A 6,468-nucleotide genomic window follows, 5' to 3' on the forward strand; every position below is an offset into this window, starting at 1 on the left:
CGGTAGAATTAAATTTCGCCGGCTTCATTTGCGCCGACCGCATTCGCCCCCCGGCCGTTTATTTGCTCACGGACTTGGTTACATTCCAAGCGATGCGGCGGTAAGGACCTTCTCTCCCCGATGACTCCGGCGCGGCGCGACTCGGCGCGACACCACCGTTGAGCTCTCGCCGCTCCCGATAGGATCGATACTCTATCGCGCGCGCATTTGCATCCACGGCGACAGGGCGCCTCTTCCTTTTTCGCATCATAAGTAATCGCTCCGAGTGCCGCCGCGGCAGCGTCCGAAAGCGATACGACTAGCAATTAATCGACCAGCCGGCGATGCACATGCACGTTCGCATTACGATTGAAGTTGCGTTCGTTCGCCCACTGAGTCTTTTTTCTCTCTCTCTCTCTCTCTCTCTCTCTCATTCTCTTTCTCTCTTTCCCTCCCCTCCCCCCCTCTCTCTCTCTCTCACATAGAGATGTGCCAATCAAAGATTTTTTATGTCGAATCGAACCTCAGATTTTAATTTCAAATTTGAATCGAATCGTTGAAAGAATTTTTAATTAACATAATCGTTAAATTTAACATGAAAATAGTGACTTCAGTATGAAAGAAACAACATTGATCATGTGATATCAATTCATTTTAAGGTAAGAGATGTATAATATATAGTTGATAAACGTGTATGGACGTGTATAGTTCCAGCCTTGAAAGCTGCGCAACGACAGATATCGATCCGACAGTTGTCAGTAACAGTTCATCTAGAAACCATTATCTTCTTTTAATATTTTTGAAGAAAATTTAATATATAACAAACTTTTCAAGTCATGCTAATTCCCGTAAGGCTGGATGTCTTTAATAGTTTTTCGTTAATGCTAATGTGCGCGATTCGTTTTCGAATTATTCGGATTCGAATCATAGGGATTCGAATTTGAATCGAATTTCACTTGATTCGATTCGAATTCGAATAATTCGCAAATCTCTCTCTCTCTCTATCTCTCTCTCTCTCTCTCTCTCTCTCTCTCTCTCTCTTTCTCTTGTTCTTTCTCGATTTCTCGAAGAAGTTTATTCACCAGGTATATATTTTCAAAGTACTCAAGAAGTATATTTGCAATGGTGCACCATCAAAGGAGTACCTGTAAATTTACTATTTATTGAACAAAAACACGTTTTTATATTTACCTCACTATGGAGGTAACAAATATTAATTGGAAACTAATTTCACTTCATTTCAGACCACTTTGCCACGTTTCACTCAATACATAATATTGGTTAAAGCATAAAACAGTAGTTTGCTGATCCAAAATCAACCATTCTACAAAAACGGTGTAATGAATACTATTCTTTTTTTTCTACGCTGCGTTTCCTGATATATAACACTTATAACAGTAAGTTTCTTATTCAAATGATATCACTTTTTACGGAGTTACACTGGAATAATGGTCATCTATGTTGCGCGCGCTTCTACGATAAGGGTGTAGAATTTGCGATATTCAGTACAAAATTTCTCACGAACGGCGCGGACAAATCGCATGAAACTTTAACTACGCATGTATTTCATTGCGACAAATGTTACGTTAAATTCCTGTATAATTTTCAACATTCTTTTTCATTTAAATGAATAAACTCCTCAAGCGTTTCGCGTTGAAGATATCTTGCGATCCTCACCTCTCTTTCTCCCTCTTTCTTGCTCGTGTGTATCTTTCGCGCCAGTAATATAAGTCAGAATGAAATAAAATGAATAATCGCGCACTCTCTCGCTCTCTCTCACACACACACTCAAAGTACCAATGCTTGCCATCACGATTCATCCGCGCGCGTTCGTATACATATCTGATTATAGGCCAAGTACGTAAAATCTCTTCCCGAGGAATAGCATCATCCATTGGCACGCCAGTCGGATGAGTCGATCCACCCCATAATAGGATCACTATCAACGTCGACTCATGACTTCGGACACGTACAACCGCGCGCGCGCGGGCCCTATAAATATCGTTTCTCATCAGGAAACGCCAGATTTTTCATTCGACGATGATGCACGGCGCTGTTGCACTCCCTCTCTCTCTCTCTCTCTCTCTCTCTTTCTCTCTCGCTCTCTCGTTTTCTCCTTCTTTCTTTCTCTCTCCCGTTCCGATAGCCCGCCACGTAAATATAGACGCGTCTGCACAGATATATCTCGCGGCTCGTTGCTGCGACCAGCCCGTTGCACTCTCCCCCTCTTCCTGTCTTTCGCTCTCCCTCTCCTCCTCCGCTTTTTCTCTCGTCCTCCTCCCACCCTTGACGGATAAAAATACGTCTCTCTCGCGAGCTTTAACCGACATCCTTCCAGGACGAGTTCCTCGCTCAGGTCGCGTATAGATACGCGTTTACCTACGTATGAGTCCCGTCATGTCCGCGGCCGGCGGCGAAGGTGGATCGAGACGGTGACCCGAACTGACGGAGATAAGGGCGCCTATAACGCCACGCCACGCTGCACCGCGCCATGCCGTTGCCGTGTTTGCTTATTTTGCCGTAAGAACCGGTCGTTTGTCACCGCTGCGCCTATTTATATCAGCTCGCCACAACGTCTCCCCGTGGTGACAAATGTGCCGGGTCCGCGGCGGCCCGCGCGTATTCCAGCCTCGTTGTGTTGTTTCGCCCGCCGAGTCTCGCGCGTTCCCACCGCTCGGCCCGCAAACGATATATCGGCTGGGTAAGCGCGAGAGATCCGATAAACGCGAGACATTATCGGGACACTCGACCCGAGACGGGACAGACGGGGCGCGAGTGGGAGGAGGTCGACGTGGTCCCCGTGTCTCACGGAAGCTGGCGCCGAGCGAACAGGAAGTGGGGAAATAATTATGTGCTAAAAGGCGGGCGTGGCCGAGGCGCGTGAAAGAGGTGTGTAACATAACGCGTATAATGACGTCGTTCAGTTGTCTCGACGGCTCTCGGTTCCGCTCTGGGCCACTTTGGACAGGAGGAGGAGGAGGTGGAGGAGATGGCGAAGAGGAAATCGAGAATTTTCGGCGACGACGGCGGCAGCGGTGGTGGCGGCGGCGGCGCTATTTATAACGACGAGTACGAAATTACGCGAGAGAGAGAGATTTTCGGAAGGCCGCTCTCTCACATCAGCGGCGAGTCTCGCGTTTAACAAACCTTGACGATGCAAAGTGTAGGAGAGCCGCTCGTGCGCGCCAACAGTTTAAACGTGTCTACAGACCGGCGGCGGCGCGCAAAAAAGTTGGCCGCAAGTTGCTGCGCTTGAGAGCAAAGTTCCCTCTGGGGTGGCGGGAGAAACTTTTTAATGAAACGTTATTTCGCATGATGTATTAACACACCGAATTAACTAATATCCCCTGGCCGGGCAGTATTACTCGCGCCGGTGATTGTAATGTAATTCAACGGGCTCACTGGAGAAAGACCTGCGGCGAAATTTCGCAAGATTTTCCCGAATAAATCCGCCCCAAAATTGGCCATCCCATAATTGGTTATTCCATAACAATACCAAATGGATATTCCTATTCTTACCCCAAACATGGGTTATTTGTTGAGAATTGAAACAGAAATATTATGTACCCATCCTACCATTGTATTCAATAGAAAAAAAATAAAAAATATAATTTTTTTTAAAAACACTTGGTATTTTACTGAATAATGAAATTATTCGGAAAGACAACATACAATGTGTTCAATTTTAATATAAAATTAATATTAGAATATTAGGAAAGAGTTTGATTTTTCACGTAAAAAAATGTAGTAATAATAAATTACAACGAAAATTTTGTTTTTAAATCGCATGTTTGAAATGGTACACTTCTAATCAGAACGCATAATTATTTTGGGGATCTGGACTGGACCCCAATTAAATCACAAGAAATTTTCTATACGAGCAATAGATTAAAATATAAAATAAAAAGTATTTTAAAGTTTCACTTTTACATAATATTTTACTAAATAATGAAATTATATTTAGACAATCAACATACATTTTTTTGAATTCTAATATAAAATAAGGATAAGAATGTTGGAAAAAACTTGATTTTTCATTTACAATCGCATATTTTTGACAATAGAATACAACATACAATAAAACCAAATTTTTTTAAAACACCTTGAATATTTTATTGAATAATGAAGTTATTTGGAAAGTCAACATATGATTCGTTCAATTCTAACGTAAAATGAAGACCGGAAGAAGCTTTGAGGTCAGGTAAATTTTGAGTTTTCTATCTAAAATTGCATGTTTGGAAGCATCACATTTCTAACCAGAAGCCATCATTATTTTGAAGAATCTAGTTGGACAGAACCCAGTTAGATTCCAATAAATTCTCTCTGTAGAGAGAAGAAAGGAATACTCTACTCTGTAGAATAAGAAAGGAGAATTCGGCGTGTTACCGCGTAAGTGATATTTTTCCACGGAATTCTCGTGTCTATTCCCGTACGGTATGCACGACGTGTGCGCGTGTAACGGTGTCGCGAGCTCGTGCAGGAAAGAGCCGCCGGTCCGGTAATTTAATTTTATCATCCCCTATCTCACGTGTCGCGATCTATCTCGCAACTCGCCGCTCAACTCGCTTCGTTCTCGTCCCGCACGAAAAGAAGTTGGCAACATTTTCCTTTAATTTCGCGCCGCGCACGACATCCCCGTGGCGCGTTCGAAAAGAAAGGTGGAGGAATCGTGCGACCACACTTCGTGAAAGCCTCTCACTTCGCGAGACCCTCGCAGCGAACGCCGGGCTGCAGCTCCCGGTGGCGTGGCGTTACGTACATTTGGAAGACATTAACGCGCCGCACCGAAAATCTGACAGTACCGACGAAATGCCGCTCATTAAAATTCCATCGGGGCGTACCCGCGACGTCGGTCGTCGGTGGCATCGGCTTTATGGGTTCCGCGTGTGTCATCCTGTCGCTCCTTGCCGCGTAATGACGCGGCTTCTACCGTTACGGGTACATCTGTCTGGTGCGAAGCCGTGGACAAGACGGAGAATCGAATTGCCGGCGACCAAGCGAGAGAAAGACAGACTCTATCCTGTTTCATGGGCCGCAAGTCGACGGAGGATTCTCGCGCGCGCGAGACAGGCGGTCTTGTCTAAATAAAATTCGCCTCATTTCACTCGGGAGCGCGTCGGCCCAAATAATTGAACGCGCTCCTCTCTCCTAGACCTTTTGTACATTTCATTGTAACGCGTTTCTTTCACCCGTGAGCTAATTGTAAGCGAAATAAACGAAAGTCTCCGCCCCTCCGTGAGTTTAATCCTTTAAAGCAGTGTACATAATTGTGTGCATTCACCTTGTGTTCTTCTCAAAATTTTTATATTGGTAATGATTCCATTGATATAATATTATTGATCCATCCTAGATGGAGCTATGTTCTTCGTTCCAATTTGTAAAACAGCGATTTTCTCGGTGAAGAAGCCATTATGACGATCATATGCAAAATAGAATTGTTGACGACCAAAATTGCGTCCTGGTTTTTCACGGAAAAAAAGTAAACATATTTTATTTTCTCAACTTTTCATCGATGTCATCTTATCGTTAGAGTACAAGGCTAGTGTTCTTATGTTTATTATTATGGTTATAAGATTTATTAAATTCTGTAGCTGAGGCATACAGAATAGACTTTCATGATTATCACGATGTGAAATAATCGATGATAGAAATTTTTATTCATTTTTTTATCATTACATTTATATAAATAAATATATTGTGTTAAGTTAATTATTAAATTTACATATTAAATTTACATACAATAATGCATATTTTTTATTGTATTGATGCAGCAACACATTTACTAAAAGATACACTCAGATTTCCATATTATATTTAACATGACATTTTTATTGTTCGTGGCAAATTTTAATAATTTCTTGCATATTTCTATTTCGTCATTCTATGACTTTGTCAGGGAAATCCGGAGGACAAACGGAGACGTGGACGTTCACTGATATGTTACGAAAAGACTTGCAAATAGATTTTGGTCAAGCTGTCCAGAGACCAGAGACAGAGATAGATGGTGAAGTATAGTGACAAAAGCTATCTCTAATCTAAAGGCAGGCTGAGGCGAATCAAATTAGATCATAACACATCTGACAAGATGTTATGACTAAGAAAAATAAATATCACGATAGACTGATGTATGTAAACTTGACAGGTTTATCTGGATAATCTGGATGACTTCTCGACGATCAATTTCGTTAAGACCACGGAACTTTTCATCAGAAGTGTTTTTAAGGATTATTTTATGAAGAAGAAAATTGTTTTCGAACGGGATCGATATGCTGGTCTCTGAAGAATTAAAGGCAAGATAAAACCGCCGATAACAGCGCGCACACACGCTCGTATTTAACAATTAAAAGAATTCATCAACGAAACCAGCCGAGGGAGGATAAAAGCGCAATAACACGGAAACGACGCGAACAGGACATATTTTACGGCGGAGTTCTTTAAATTGCGACGCGTCTCTTTCCCTCTTTCTCCCTCTCTCTCTCTCTCTCTCTC

This window comes from Odontomachus brunneus, unplaced genomic scaffold (genome assembly GCF_010583005.1).
Source record: "Odontomachus brunneus isolate Ranch 3 - 2012 unplaced genomic scaffold, Obru_v1 Obru_scaffold_121, whole genome shotgun sequence".
Taxonomy (NCBI): Eukaryota; Metazoa; Arthropoda; class Insecta; order Hymenoptera; family Formicidae; genus Odontomachus; species Odontomachus brunneus.